Source organism: Choloepus didactylus, chromosome 21 (assembly GCF_015220235.1).
Source record: "Choloepus didactylus isolate mChoDid1 chromosome 21, mChoDid1.pri, whole genome shotgun sequence".
Taxonomy (NCBI): Eukaryota; Metazoa; Chordata; class Mammalia; order Pilosa; family Megalonychidae; genus Choloepus; species Choloepus didactylus.
In genome coordinates, this window is record NC_051327.1 from 34,896,802 (window position 1) to 34,913,356 (window position 16,555).

A 16,555-nucleotide genomic window follows, 5' to 3' on the forward strand; every position below is an offset into this window, starting at 1 on the left:
TACATTTAAAGTGTACAGTCTGATAACTTCAAATACACCTGTGGAAACATCCCGCAATCCAGACAGTGAAATACCCATCACTTGCAAAAGTTTCCTCATACCCCTCAGTGCTACCTCCTTCCTGCCTCTCTCCGCCCTCCCCATAAATGATACATCACTATAGATTGTGTTGCATTTTCTAGAATTTCATATAAATGGATTTACTCTGTGTGTATTTCTTTTTGGTCTGGCTTCTTTCATTCAGTGTAATTATTTTGAGATTCATCCACTTCATCGTATCAGTGTTATTACTTTTCCTGGCTGCATAGTTTTCCATTGCATGGATGTACCACAACGTGTCTGTTCATTCCCCTGCTGGTAGCCTTTGGGTTGTTTCCAGTCTGGGGCTACTACAAATAAAGCTGATAGAAACACTTATATATGGGTTTCTGCAGGGACGTGGGCTTTCTCTTGATTGAGCACCCAGGAGTGGAGTGACACTGAACACGTGACATGTGTGTTCACGTGCAGTGTGTTTAGACTTTACTACAAACTGCTTTTCCTTTATCCCCACTTGATGTTACAGTTAGAGCACCCCATTGAATTGTTTTATCTGTTTTTGTTTTGTTTTGTTTCAAACATGTGTCTGAGGCTCAGTATTTCATTCTGAGATAGCAGAGGAGCATTCTCAAATATTTCTTGGAGAAAGGGGATGTTGGAGCTGATAAGCCAAGAGCTGGGCGGCTCCGGAGCGCGGGGGGGGGGGGGGTGGTAAGCGTGAGCTGCGGCGGGGAGGGGAGCCTCTCTCCACTTCCCCGCATCCACGCACCAGCTTTCCTTCGGAGCATCTCGGTTTCCTGCCCCTGCAGCCTGATGGGTTTTCTTCTAATTCTTTGATTGTCTCGAGAAGCCACGTTCCATCTTCTGGAAGTTATTCTGGGGGGTGGGTGTGGAGGGGCCCCAGGTGGCAGTGCTGAGGGCGGGGCGGGGTGGCGGTGGGGGTTCTGGACTCTGCACCCCGGTTTCTGCCCCTGTAGACCCAGAAAAAAGCCAGCACCCCCCTCCGTGAGGCCGCCGTGCTGCGTGGAGGAGGGAAGGAGTGCAGGCGCCCAGCCCATGGCCTCGCGCCTCTCCAGGTGCTTCTTTAAAATCCTCTTGCTTACAACGGTGTGATGGTGCTGTGGATAACTGATTGTACACCGTGGATGCCTGTAGGGTGTGTGACTCTATCTCAGTTACACTGTATTTAAAAAAAGCAAATGAACAATGGGGGGAGGAGGGGAATGGACTGTTTTGGATGTTCTTTTTCATTTTAATTTTTATTTTAGTTTTTGGAGTAATGAAAATGTTCAAAGTTTGATTGGGGTGATGAAAGCACAGCTGTACGACGATACTTGTGAACGACTGATTGTACACTTTGGATGCTTGTTACGTGAATATATCTCAATAAAATTGCATTAAAAAAAAAAACAGAGACTCTGGGTCAGAACCCCAACTGCTCTTGTTGGTTTTTAATCTCCTATTAATCACTATCTGTCTGGGAAAAAAAAAAAAGAAAATCCTCTTGCTTAAATCTGGGGGGGGGCTCTAGGAAGGACAAGAGTTTCCACGTTTGGGGCCCCTCTGCTGTGCCAGGCACACTACACCGTAGTCTGTGTCACACTGTTACCAGACCAAGGCGGCGAGTTCTCTACCATGCGCCCAAATGACCAATTCCTGAGACACCGGGTTTCACAGAGAGGCAGGAGAGCAGATGGCCTAGAGGGCCAAAATCTGTCTCCCCAAACTGCAGTAATTCTGATAGTTTTATAGCATCAAAAGATGGGCAGGTTTTAGCTGAATGAGCACAGTGGCCCCAGATGATGTAACTAGGGGTGATCTAATTTTGAGCACGCACAGATCAACCACATGCTTAGTCACAGAATGTATATAAGAAAATGGCGGCCTTGATCTGATGCTGGGCGTGATTTTTAGTATTATCATGAGGTATTGTGACTCACAGGTTAAAGTCGAAGCTACTGTGCAAGTCAGGAGGGCCCATTTTGGTTAGATCCAGCTTCCATTATCAAGATAACTTTGGACTTGGCAGGGGGAGGGTGAGTTCTGGGCTGACCCAATACCCTTCATTAATAAACATTAGGGACAGGTTAGTGTGAAACCCCGATACATCCCAAAGTAAGTTGGGCAGAGAATAAAAATATATTTGCAAGGCCCCCCTGAGGAACTGGGGAAAAATGCAGAAATGTTGGACTTCCTCACCTGGGGAATTACTGATATTCCCACAAACATTGAGGACTAACAATTTAGAAATCTGAGCCCTCGATCTTGGGGCTTGCCCTTATGAAGCTTGTTACTGCAAAGGAGAGGCTAAGCCTATTTATAACTGTGCCTAAGAGTCTCCCCCAGAGAACCTCTTTGTTGCTCAGATGTGGCCTCTCTCTCTAAGCCCAACCAGCAGGTGAACTCACTGCCCTCCCCTCTACGTGGGACATCACTCCCAGGGGTGTAAATCTCCCTGGCAATGTGGGACATGACTCTCAGGGATGATCCTGGACCTGGCATCATGGGATTGAGAAAGCCTCCTTGGAACAAAAGGGAGAAGAGAAATGAAACAAAATAAAGTTTCAGTGGCTGAGAGATTTCGAATGCAGTCAAGAAGTCACTCTGGAAGGCATTCTTATGCACTATATAGATATCCCTTTTTAGTTGTTAGTGCATTGGAATAGCTAGAAGGAAATATCTGAAACTGTTGAATTGCAACCCAGTAGCCTTGATTTTTGAAGACAATTGCATAACTATGTAATTTACATGGTGTGACTGTGTGATTGTGAAAACCTTGTGACTCACACTTCCCTTATCCAGTGTATGGACAGATGAGTAGAAAAATGGGGACAAAAACTAAATGAAATGTAGGGTGGGATGTGGGGGATGGAATGCTTTGGGAATTTTTCTTTACTTTCATTTTTATTCTTATTTTTATTCTTTTTGGTGTAAGGAAAATGTTCAAAAATTGGGGTAATGAATGCACAACTATATGCTGGCACTGTGAACGGCTGATTGTGCATGTTGATGATTGTATGGCATCTGAATACATTTCAATAAAACTGAATTTAAAAAAAATAAAAACATTAGGGGCTGTCTTTAGTGATCACAAGACTCTAAAATCGAAAAACCAGACAAAATGGGCACAAGTGAAGGTCAGTCACAAGGTTTTTACAATCACAAGGACATAAGATAAAGGCTGTACCGTCATTATCAGAGATCAGGGCAGCTGGATGACGGTTCAGGTTTCAGGTATCTCCCTCTGTCTGCTTGAATATACCAATAAGTAAAAAGGAATATCTAGATGATGATTCAGTAATCATAATCAGCCCTTAAATCCTAACTTCTCGGTTATAACATCACAGCTCCGCACGCCTCACCTCCTTAAATCCTCATCATGACCCAGAAAAATCATCGACCCCGATCTACTGATGCAGAAACGAAGTTCAGGGGAGCAACACGACTTGCCCAAGATGGACCCCAGCCCAGCTCACACCCCCAGGTGCCACCTCCCCAGGCCAGTTGGGATGAAGCCCCCTCCCAGGCATGTCGCCCTGCACCCACCCCTACCTGGTGCCCTCGGCCCCTGTCAAAGCCACTTCCTTCTGGACACGCGCCTCCCTGTCCTTGGCTCGCCCCCAGCCACTTCCCCTCCACACAGCAGCCCACTGGGTCTTCTCAGGACATAAATAAGACCCCGCCACCCCTGCCCAGGCTCAGGCCCTCTGCTCACTCCCCTGCAGCCCCTCTGGGTGCCTCGGTGCCTTTGCACTTGCCTGGAACTCTGCTCCCCCAGATCTTCCTGGGCTACCTCCTTCTGGTCATTACAGTCCAAACCTGCCCTCCCCAGAGGCGGGGACCCTCAGCCCTTCCCGAATCAAGCCTTGTCTGCCCCATCTCCCACGGTGTTACCGTGTTTTCCTTCTCCCCGTCAGAACTTGATCATGCATTTGACAAGTCTTCGTTAAGCACCTACTACGTGCAGGCCCTGTGCTAGGGATGGAGGGTGCGGCCACGAACACTCAACAATGTCCCTACCCTCGTGAGCTGACGTTTCAGCGGGCAACAGGCAATGACAAGTAAGCTGACAGATGAGCCAGGTAATTCCCGGCAGAGCTACCTGTTGTAAAAATGTGGGAAGGTGGCGGCTCCTCTCGCCTCTGGGGTTGGCGTGTGGGCTCAGACGCTGCAGATGAATCAGCCATGGGGTACCCCACAGTGGAGCCTTCCAGCCGCAGGAACCACGAATGCAAGGGCCGGGGGCCGGAGGGAGCCGCACAGAAAGAAGGGGGGCACGGAAGATGAGGTCAGCAAGGGCAAGACAGCCTCAGCCCATCTTCACCCCGCTCCCAGCGGCAGGTGCTATCGTTGGGCCCATTTTGCAGAAAAGGAAAGTGAAGCTCCGAGAGGTGAAAACGTGGGATCTCTTGCAGCCCACACTTAACCGCCTCATTTTTCCTCTGGATCAGGCCTCATGTTGGGGTGCAAAGGCAAATTTTTTTAGAAGTTCCCACTACAACATGGATGAACCTTGAGGACATCAGGCTGGGCGCAGCACGTTGAATGAAATAAGCCAGACCCCCAAACACAAATATTGCATGATCGCACCATTAGAATATGCAAATCCATAGAGTCAGAAACTAGAATACAGTTACCAGGGGTGGGGTGGGGAGTTAATGATTAATAGGGACAGAGATTCCGTTTGGGGTGATGGAGAAGCTTTGGTAATGGATGGTGGTGAGGGTGGCACAACATTGTAAACGTGATTAACACCACTGAACTGTAGACTTGAAAGTGGTTCAAATGGGAAATTTTGTGTTGTATATATTATTATCACAATTTAAAAAAAAAAAGAACTGTTAAAAAAAAAAATTCCCAGGGGCCCCCAAACTCTAAGATGACTGATCCTCAAAGAAGAGGCCCAGGAGGAGCCCAGCTTGGCCTGCCTGGTTCCCCTGGGGACCTGGGTCCTGGGTGAAAGCAGCTGGAGCTGGTCCCAGCTCTGCAGGGCCTTGCTGTGTGACCTTGGGTAGGTCTCAGGCCCTCTCTGATCCCTTCCTTCCCCCCTGTTGATGGGAAAGGAGCCATCAGCCCCATGGCAGGGTGGGGACCACCGGACCTGCCCTAAAGGGCTGGAGGCACGGGAGGGGCACCCTCTGGGGGCAGCGATGCTCCCCCGGGTCCATCTGGCTCAGGATCTGAAATCCTGGGTCCAGCAGAGCCTGGCGGCCCAGAGGGAGGGAGCAGGGTGGCCTCACGGCAGCCTCATGCTGCCCCCTGGTGGCCATGGCTGGGATGGTCGGAGCCCACCAGCTTTCCTCATTCATTCATCTTCGGGCCCCCCTAGTTCAGACACGGCTGCTGGATCCCAACCTGGTGTCAGGGGGCCGGCAACCACCCCCTGAAAATCCCCAGAAAAGGACGCAGCCCTCACCCACCCCCAAGATGTGCAACTTCAAGTCTGTACGAGGACCTTGGCCCCGGTGGGCAACCTGCAGCGAATTTCAGGCTCTTGGGGTGGGCTACGAGTGAAGCATGCAGCTCATTCAGTCATTCGTCGCTTCGTGGTTCATTCGTTCATTCAGCAGATTTAATGAGCAGCCCATCCCTGGGGGGTGCAGCAGGAAACAAAGTAGGCAAGGTCCCGGCTCCTGAGCCTCCAGGACAGAGGCAGACAAAAATCCAATCTCAGGCAAGAAGCTCCAAAGGTGGCGATGCTCCAAAGGGAACAGCACACGTGGACAGAGGGTGAAGACCGAGGGTGATGCGCCGGTGTGCGGGGGCAAAGGGGTCTGGGCTTCCAGGCGGGAGAGTGGTCTCGAGGCAGGGGGCCTGCTGGGAGGGTCGGGGGTGGCTGGGGCGTCGGGCTGGGGACTCGCCCATGGATTTAGCAATGGACCCACTAGGAGGTGCATGGAAGAAGCAGAGATTTTAAATTGTGGTTTTATATATACATATACATAGAACATAAAAAGTGCCATTTTAAGCATTTTAAAAATATACAATTTGGTGGCATTAATTACATTCCCAGTATCATGCTTCTGACACCAGGCTCCACTACTGACACTTTCCCATCGTCCCAAACGGAAATCTGTCCCCATTGAGCACTGACACCCCCTCCCCCTCCACACAGCCCTGGGAACCTCAAATCTACTTTCTGTCTCTATGAATTTGCTTATTCAAATGTTTCATATGAACAGAATCATATAATATTTGTCCTTTTATGTCTGGCATCTTTCACTCAGCATCATATTTTCAGGGTTCATCCGTGTTGCAGCATGTTCCAGAATTTTGCTCCTTTTTATGACCGAAGAATATTCCATCGTCTGGATGGGCCACATTTTGTTTCTCCGTTCATCTGTGGGTGGGCACTTGGATGGTTTCTGCCTGTTGGCGTTACTGTGAATAATGCTGCCATGACATTGGTAGCAAGTATCTGAGTCCCTGTTTTCCTTTCTTTGGAGGATACACCTAGGAGTGGAATTGCTGAGTCATACAGTAATTTTATGTTTAATAATATATTTTTAAAGCTCTTCTCTTTTTAAAGTTAACATTCTTTTTTTATGTTATTTCTATGTTATTTTCTCTCTCTCTACCATAAATGGAAAACCAGTATCATTTGCCAGAAAGAGGGGTGACTGTAAAAATAAATATGCACTTATTACAAAAAAACTTAAATGTTTATCCACAGACTCTCTAAAGTCAGAGCCGCCAATAACGCACATATAATTTATTAATTTCTTCAGCAAACATTGACTGGGTGTCTGTTTTGTGCCAAGAATTGTTCTAGGCACTGGGAATATGGCAGTGAACACAATAGTAATAAACATGAGTTTTGACAAATGAAAACGTCTATATAATCAAGATAGAGAACATTTCCATCTTTCTGGAAAATTCTCGCGTGCCCTTTGCCGTCAACACCCTACCCCCACTCCAAAGGCAACCACTGTTCTGATCTCCATCAGCACAGCTTAGCTTGACCTGATTCTGAGCTTCACGTGAATAGAACCACAGAATACGTGTTCTTGGGTGTCAGGTTTCTTTTGCTCGAAAATAATTTTTTTTGAGATTGATTCACGTTGCTGAGTCTATCGACAGCTTATTCCTTCTTATTGCTGAGTAGCATTCTGTTGTATAAATGTACACAATTTGTCCATTCACTTGTTGACAGATATTTGGGTTGTTTTCAAATTTGGGCTACTGTGAACAATGCCGTATGGGTTTTCTCACACCAGTCTTTTTGTGGGCATATGATTTTCTTTCTCTGGGAATTGCTGGATCAAGGAAGATGTATGTCCAGCTTTGTAAGAAACCAGCAGTGGGCAGACGTAAAATGACATCACCCCCGGTCAGGGGGATTTTTGTGAATAATGCCGCCGTGGATATCGGTGTGCCAACATCTGAGTCCGTGCTTTGAGTCCCGTGGGGTATACACGGTGTGGGGGAGCAGGATAGGGGAGCAGGGCCCGCCTTGGAAGGGTCTTCTAGGCCCTGCCCCTGCCCCCCTGCGCTGGGAGGACACATCACAATGGCTGAGCCATCCAGGCCGGGGCCCTCACTTCTCTCCCACAGGGCGACCAGGCCTCGCGATGGGAAGTACTCAAGGTGAGCATTTGGCAGCTCAGAGTGTGGACTATGAAGCTGCCCAGAAGCCACTGCTGGGACAAGGAGGGCACCTTCCCCAAGGTGAGGGCTCCCCCCATTCAGGTGCCCCTGGCCGGTGGGGTCGGGCAGGGAGGAAAGGGCTCCGGGGCCCCCAGGGAAGCAGAAGAGACTGTGGGTCCCCTTGCTGAGCTGGTGGCTGCCCCCAGTCCCACCAAGACTTACTGTCCCCACCAACCCCGGATCAAGGTGTGGGGGGGCTCTGACATCTGTGCTCTCTCTTGAAGTGCCACAAGGCATTTTACCTGCCCCCCACCCGCACCTCCCTGCCCCTCCCCTCCCGTCCCCTGGGGTGGGGGAGGCTGAGTCCCGGCCCCTTCTGGCCCTGCCGCTGGACCCCGGGCAAGTCACCGAATGTCCCCGGGGAGGGTGCCAGCCGCCGGAGCGCGTGAGCGGATTCAGCGCCAACGCGGGCAGGACTGGGCAGCTGTGGCCCCGTCTGAGACCAGGATGACCTGACTGTGACCCTCGGGCCTGTGCCTTTCTAGAGGGCGGCCCTGAGCTGGTGCTTCATCTCTGACCTTCTGACCTTTGACCCTCTGTGCCCGGCCAGGGCACCTGGGGGCACCAGACGGAGACGAAGCCTCTTCCCGGCCCTGGAGTGTGCGGCCCCGCGTGGGGAGGGGCTTCCTGCTGCTCGGTGGGCCCCTCTCGGGGTGGGGAGTTCCCAGGTGTCCCCTCGAGCCACGAAGCTCCTTTCCCGAGAGGGGCAGGGGGCTCCAGCTATGGCACCTGCGTGGCTCCCCATGAAAATGCCCGTGTGGCAAGACACTAGAGCCCTGTCCCTCCTCCTCCCAGATCCCCAGGACCCCCTATTTCTTTTCCGAATGGCCTTCAGCCCTCAGGGAACTCTTCCTGACTGCTGGGGAGCGAGGGGATGGAGCTGGATGTACAGGCCGGGGAGAATGGGGGGCAGGACCCGGACCCCCACAATGGGGCTGGGAGTTCAGCAGCTCGGGGTGGGGTGGGGGGTTGGCCCACATAAGTCCCTGCCTGGGCTCCGGTCCTCTGACGCTTCCTCGCTGGGCGGCCTCAGGAAAGTTACCGACCCTCTCTGAACCTCAGCTCTGCCTCATAAAATCAGAGTCATCCAAATACCTGCTCCACTCGGGTTGGCTAGTAAAGGCAGGAAAGCAAGCCGCACAAGGCTTAGCATGTTATATATGCTCAGTATTTAAAATTCTTTTAAAAAACAAAAGCTTACAGGGCTGCTGCCACTTCTGCATCCTCACCTTCCCAGCACTGCCTCCAGGGGGCCTTGGCACCCAAGGGCAAAAGGGCACAACTGGAGTCAGAGACGCCCGGGTTCCCGCCCCAGCCCCACCCCCCACCGGCTTTGCCTCACCCCCCAAAGCCTCGGCTTCCTCTTCTGTGAAATGGGGTGCCTCCATCGGCCCGGCCAGCTCGGCAGCTCCGTGGCTGGCATACAGGGAGCTCTCAGATCTGAGGGTGCCCCTCCTTCCTCTCTCCCAAAGAGCCTCCTCTGCACCCTGGGACGGCAAATCAGAGAAATCAGGCACCTCCCAACTTCTATGCGCAAGGCCCTCAAGGGGTTCACACAGGTGAGCAAATCTGCCTGCCCGCTGCTTCTCAGGGCTGCCCTGAGGCTCCCTCTCCTGACCTCGTGCCAGGACTCTGCCCAGCAGCACCTCCTCCAGGAAGCCCTCACCCCTGCCCCCCACACCTGCCAGCTGCTGCTCCTTCATGGCTCCCATCCATTGCTGTGGTGCCAGCAGCCGCCCAGGCGCCTTCCTCACTCTCTCCAATGGAAAGCATGGGGGAGGGGCTGGTACACAGTAGGTGCTCAGGAAATGTTTGTGGAGTGGTGTCCCACTCGCCGCTCTGCAACTGCACCACCCCTAAGCCACATTGGCAGGGGTGGGATAGGGTGGAGGATACAGAGACCCAGGCCCCACCCAGCCCTACTGAATCAGTTTGCAACAAACTTCCCAAGCCTCCCCACGCACTCTTGGACTGTCAGTTCCCAGTGGGCGTCCCAGCAGGCAGGATGGCGGAAACGATGGCACACTTCACCACTGGAGATGAGCGTTACTGTCCCTAGAGCCCACCCGTGGCACCCTTCGCGGCCCTAGGTCTCTCCGTAATTCCCTGCCAAACTGCAGGACTCCACAGCCCCACACATCTGGGACTCCCCAAATCCCAGCACCCTCTCACCCTGGACCCCAGAGGGAGCTGAGGTCCCGAAGCACCTTAAACCCTTCCTCACCCCTCCAGACCCCGAGCCTGCTGTTCAGATCACGAAAGCACAGAAAGTGTGACTTAGACCCAACAACCACCGCAGCTCTCTCTTCCCTGATCGCCTGGGGAGGCAGAAATGGCTGCAGTTTTAAAAATAGCTACCTACACTTTTTTTGGTCCCACTGTACCAGTGCGAGAGAGTCCTATCAAGGAAGGGACAAGCAGAGAACCAACAGGAAGTGGTTGTTTGTAGGTTGATTTTTTTTCCCATGCAGCTGTTTCACCAAGCATGTCAGTTAGGGCTTTTTTGTGGCAGGGATTAGAAACAGACTCTGATTAACTTAAAAACAAACACAAAGAAGCAAAGGACATTTATGGGTAGGATATCCTGGGGAACGGTGAGTGCCCTTCAGCCCGGAGCCCCTGTGGTTCCCGGGACCCCTCGCCCGCACCTGGCCAGGGGAGAGCTGGGGGTCTCGACAGAGGGCTGAGGACGGGCAGACGGACCGATCAGTGCACCTGCAGGGGACGGCACACCAGGGGTGGGCCTTGGGGAGGGGGCAGGGGTGCTGGCCTGACCTGCCTTCTGCCCCCACCCCCCAAGTCCTGCTCAGCGGGACCCCTAGGTTAGACAGGTGCTGCTCCAGCGTCCCAATGCAAACCACGTGCTCCTACTGCGGCAACTACATCATCACGGTGACCTCCCCCGTCCCGGGAACCCTCACCTGGCTGATGTGTACTGGCCTCTTCATGTTTGGGTGAGTGGCTGGCCCTTGACCCCTGCTGGGTTTGGGGGTGGGGGTGGGGCTGGCGCATGGCAGGGACGGAAGGTGGCGGAGGGTCTCTTCTCTGATGTAATGCCTCTTGGGAGGCAGGATGTGCTTTGGGGGAAGACAGGGCAGGACCAAGGACAGCGGGCGGGACTGCCCGGTCACTTAGCACCTGGGGACATTGGACAAGTGACTGGGCTTCTCTGAGCCAGGTGCCCTCGTCAGAACAGCAGGGAACGAGCCAGCGGGCAGCTGTCAATGATTGATGCTATCATCAGGGCTAAGAAACACGAGAGTCTAGCTGTCATTTGAGGTGCTTTAAAAGGTAGGGGTGCCCAGACCCCGCCCTGAGATTCTAATTTAGCTGTGTCCCAGGCGAGTCCAATGTGAAAAGCATGGGGCTGGCTCCCTGGCTGGACAGGCTCAGGAGATCCCCAGGGTGGGCCTGGCTCATGGTGCTGTTGTGGCTGCAGGTGCGCCCTTGGCTGCTGCTTCATCCCCTTCTGCATTGGGGACTTGATGGACGTGAAGCACACATGCCCCGTGTGCCAGCACGAGATCTACCGCTTCCGGCGCCTGTGAGTTTCGGCAGAATAAGTACTAATTAAGTGACTTTTGTAGGCCTAGTATCTGTGTCCTGTTTGGGGTCCCTTCCAAACTACAGGGTGGGGAAGGGCCCCGGAAGGATGCCAGGGCACACACACCTTGACTTCTGCCCCGTCATGACAGGGGTCAGCTTAGCACTTAGAATGGTGCCTGGAACTGGTAGGTACTCTGTTAGCATTTGTTGACTGACTGAATGACTGAACAAGGCATGCATGGAAGCCTGGTGCCCCCTTCTCAGGCTCTGTCTTCTGACTCCTTCTTTAGAAGCCACCATCCATCTTTCCTCGCTCCTTCCCATCAGCTCTGCACCTTTGTGATCATCCTCCCCAGCTGAGAGAGGACACCCGACTACCTGTTACCCTGTCCCCCCACTGCCACTCACTCCACCCACATCCAGGCTCACACTTGCCCCTGCCCATCCGGGTCAAATGTATGTCACCTGGCTGACCCATGGCCGGTGACGCCATTGCCAAATCCAGTGGACACTTCCTGTCCCTTTCCCCTACCTGGGTTCCCTGTGGCCCTTGACAGATCCTTGATCTCCCCAAGGAGGCCTCGGGCCCTAGATCTCCTGTTACCCCCACATGACCTCTCTCTGCCGGCCCCGTAGGTGTGACGTGGCTCAAGGCTGTGTCCCGGGCCTTCTCTCCTCAATCCGAGATGCGTCCCTTCCGAGAGCTCTCCTGCGTGGATGCCCCCTGGCTCCCGCAGGTCCAGCCAGCCTCAAACCGACTTCCTCCTTCTCCCGTGACCCTGGCATCAGGGACAAGGTTCCCATGCCCCTGGCTGCTCCTCTTCCTGTCCTCGACCCCGTTGGGCCCGTCCATTGTCCCCCGTGATTATCCGCCTGCCGCGGTGGCTAATTTTAAGTGTCAGTGTGGCCGGGCTACGGCACCCAGCTGCTGGGTCCAACACTGGTCCAGATGTAGCCGTGAAGGTATTTTGTGGGCTGGAAGTAAAGGAGATGACCCGGGACAATGTGGGTGGGTGGGCCTCGTGGAATCAGGTGAGGACCTTGAGGGCAAAAACTCAGTTTCCCGGGGAGGAAGTTCTGTCTCAAGATGGCAAAGTCAACTCCTGTCTGCATTTCTATGCTCATGAGAGTCAACTCCTTATAATAAATCTCTTTATATATGTGTGTATCTTTATTTACATATCCTTTCCCTTCTGGCTCTCTGGGGAACCCTGAGCTGGCTCAGCCCCCCTCCTGCACCCCAGTCTCTTCCAGGAGGGCCTGCACCCCCCTCCTTTCCTGACACTGACACACAGTCCCATCCGCCTTTTCGGGGCTCTGTTGTGTTTCTCCAGGCACATCCGTGAGCTCCCAGCCGACCCTGCTGTCCCAGGGCCTGGAGGAGGCAGGGAGGGGACAGGGAACGCGTCGTGGCTCCCCAGTGAGAGGCCTGGCCCTCCCAGCTCCTCCGCGGGGACAGCAGAGGGCACTGCTCGAAGTGCGGCGCAGGAATGTCACAGATGCTGAGGCATTTTAGGGATGGGACTCCTCTGGGTCGGGAAGGGTCTGCCAGGAGATGGGGTCCGGAAGAATGAAAACCCGCGTTGCGACTAGGGGATTTCTTATTTTGCAAAATATCTTAATGTTTCATCCATCACCTACTCAGTTATGACTTTTGTGGAGAGGGAGAAGAGAAGTGAGAGAATTGGGAGAAAAGGTGATGAGAAGACAGGGCTGGTGAACTGAGGCCACTGGGCGTGACCAGGCGTGGCAGGGACTCACTGCTGGACTCATGGCCACCCGGGGGCCAGAGGGCCCCACCCCATAGACAGGAGCTCAGGGAGCCGAGGGCCCAGTCCCGGCAGCTGTCAACGGCACCAGAAACTCAGGTGTGTCTGCCTGAGACCCCTGCAGTTGTGGGAGATGAAGAGGTGGCATGCGTGCTGTGTGCACATGTGTGCTGTGTGTGTATGTGCATGTGTGCTGTGTTTGTGCATGCATGTACGCTGTGTATGTGCGTGCATGCATATTGCATGTGTGTGCTGTGTATGTGCATACGTGTGTGTATGCTGTGTATGTGTGCTGTGCGTGTATGTTCATGAGTGTGTGCTGTTTGTGTGCTGTGTGTATGTGCATGTGTGCACATGTGCACTGTATGTGCTGCCTGCTTGTGTGCTGTGTGTATGTGCATGCATGCGTGTGTGCTGTGTATGTGTGCTGTGTATGTTCATGAGTGTGTGCTGTTTGTGTGTTGTGTATGTGCATGTGTGCACGTGTGCACTGTGTATGTGCTGCGTGCTTGTGTGCTGTGTATGTGCATGCATGTGTGTGTGCTGTGTATGTGTGCTGTGTATGTTCATGTGTGTGCTGTTTGTGTGCTGTGTGTATGTGCATGCGTGCATGCGTGCAGTGTGTATGTGCTGCATGCTTGTGTGCTGTATGTGCATGCGTGCGTGTGTGCTGTGTATGTGTGCTGTGCGTGTATGTTCATGAGTGTGTGCTGTTTGTGTGCTGTGTGCATGTGCATGCATGCGTGTGTGCTGTGTATGTGTGCTGTGTATGTTCATGAGTGTGTGCTGTTTGTGTGCTGTGTGTATGTGCATGCGTGCACGTGTGCACTGTGTGTATGTGCTGTGTGCTTGTGTGCTGTGTGTATGTGCATGCATGCGTGTGTGCTGTGTATGTGTGCTGTGCGTGTATGTTCATGAGTGTGTGCTTGTGTGCTGTGCGTGTATGTGCATGCGTGTGTGCGCTGTGTGTGTATGTGTGTGCGTGTGTGAATGCAGGGAGGGACAAAAGAGCTTCGGTGGACGGCAGGGGGGATCCAGGAAGCCTTACAAGGCCAGTGGGACCAAGGGACACGAGGGGCCCAGGGCACGCGGCCTGGGTGCTGGCACCTGTGGAGCTGGAGCTCCCAGAGGGCCCGGGATCTGAATGGGCCCGCCCCCAAAGTCCCCACGGCTGGTCCTCACCCCGATGTCCCCACGGCTGCCCTCCACCTCAGATATCCTGACAGCTGGCCCCCAGCCCAGGTTCCTGGCAGCTGCCTCCCCTATGTCCGTCGGCCGACCCTCTGCCACGCCCACCGGGGGCCCACGCTCGGGGAGAGCACCGGCTCAGCACCAGCTGCCTCCGTGTCCGCGTCCGTCTTAGCGGGGGATCTCGGGTCAGGAGCTGGGCACCTGGAGACGAGGCAAGTCAGCTCGTTCCCCACACATCAGGCCCCCGCGCTGCCGGGCCAGCAGCGCCCACACAGTCCCCGCCGGCCCCACGCTCGGCACGCGACTTCCCGACGGTGAGCCGGAGCCCAGGGGCGCACGGACCCCGGCACCCCCCGCCCAGCGACAGCGCCGCTCGTGGCAAAGCCGTGAAGTCCGCGCTCGCGGCTCCGCCCGAGGCAGGTGGCGCCCCCAGGACGTGCGCGGGACCCCGCGGCCCCCAGCCCCCCTGCGCCCGGAACGGCCCCGGCCCGGCTCAGCAGCTGCGGGCGGAGGGGCCGGACCCCGGGACACCCCGAGGCCCCGCCCAGCCCGGGCTGTTTGGTTTTGGCGCCCAGTGTGAGCAACATTCTGGATGCCAACTTTCAAAACTTGGGAGAATTCACGCTGAAGATCCAGGGCTCTCAAGCTTCTTTAAAAGAAATCCAAGATGAACGTTTTATTTTTCACAACTTTTATGTAAACCTACAACTTCTCTAATTTAAAAAATTAAAGCACTTTATGCTAAGTGAAAGAAATCAGACACGAAGTCCTGCATATGGTATGATTCCATCTCTATACAATGTAAATAACTACAGAAACAGAATTAGATTCATGGTCATGAAGGGCTGGGGAAGGAGAGAGGGGTTGAGAGATGACTGCTAAGTGGTGCAGGGTTTTTCTTTTTGGATTAATGAAAACTTTCTAAAATTGTGGTGATGAATGCACCACTCTGATTATGCTAAAAGCCTCTGATTATGGACTTTGGATGGAATGTATGCCATGTGACAAGATCTCAATCAAAATGCTTAAAAAAAAAAACAAAAAACCCAAGATGCAAGTGCATGGGATCCTCAACCTCACACGGCAGCCATCAGGGCGAGTGCTGTGGTTGGCCCCCTCAGGCCCGGCGCCTGCCCAGCTCCCCCCAACCCTCTGTCCCCTTCTCCGCCTTGCAACGTCTGTCTCGTGCTGAGGGCACACCCCACCCCCCTTGACCTGACAGTGGAACCAGGCTGGGAGGGGCCAGGAGACACGCCATCTCTGTGGCCCCATTTGCCCTGCACACCTTCCCTCCAAGAGCTGACCTGGCTCAGGGGTGGTCTCCTCCCCATCCCGAGGCCCCCGCCCAGGCACTGCGCCGTTGGCGTCCTCCAAGTTGAGGTGGAACCCAGGGCACAGAGGGAGACGGTCCCACCCTTGGTGAATGCCCTTGGCCATCGGGACAGCCCCCTCCCCCCACACAGGGAGGGCAGCGCTGGGGGTCCCAGGGGAGCCGTGCCAGACACGAGTCTTGGCCTGCACCCCAGCCCTGCACTTGGCAAGCACCAAGACCACAGCCAGGCTGCCTAGGCTCTCCGAGCCCGCGTCCTGGTCTGCTCTGTGGTGCCGACGCCCTGCTACCCACGCTGGGAAGGGCTGTTTGCCCAGTTTTCTCAGCTACACTCTCCCCCAGAGCCTGAGTGCACCTGCTGGCCTATCCTGGGGTGGCAGTGCCCTGGCGGGCCTGCAGGCGGGAGCACAATCGTAGGGCGTGGCGCCGGGCAGGGCACTGCTGTCAGGAGCCACCGAGCCTTCGTCACAGCACCGGGCACTGCACGTCCACCTTGCAGCCTGGAGGGCTCACAGAGGCCCGGCGGGCTGGCAGGAAGGTGTCCCCAGCCGCTCCCGTGGACCAGGCCCGAACTATGCACAGAGGGAGTCACTGAGGGTGCAGCATCGCCCCGCAGGGCGAGGGGCACTGAGGCCGGGCTGCACCCCACCAGCAGCTTCTCCTGAGCAGAAGTCCTCCGGGCAGCAGCCCTGGGAAGTGGTCGCCCATCTAGAAGTGGAAGCCGACCGGGCCCAAGCCAGACACCGCTCTTTGCCTCCTGCCTGCAAACCCAACCTGGGAGAAAGAGGGCGAAGGGGCTCGAGCAGTCCCCGCTCTGTGGGTGGGCAAGGGGCCAGACCACCAGCAACCTCCGTCAGGGGCTGGGCTCGATGCGTGGTGGCTTTTTCATCTCCCAGGCCTTGATGGAGAAAAATTAAATATCAAAGGGGAGAGAACTGGACCATGGACAGCCACAGGCCCTCGATCGTTTCTGTCAACGTACCCGTCCACCGGCAGCACCCTGCCAGGCGTGGGCCGGCGTGTCCTGGTCGCA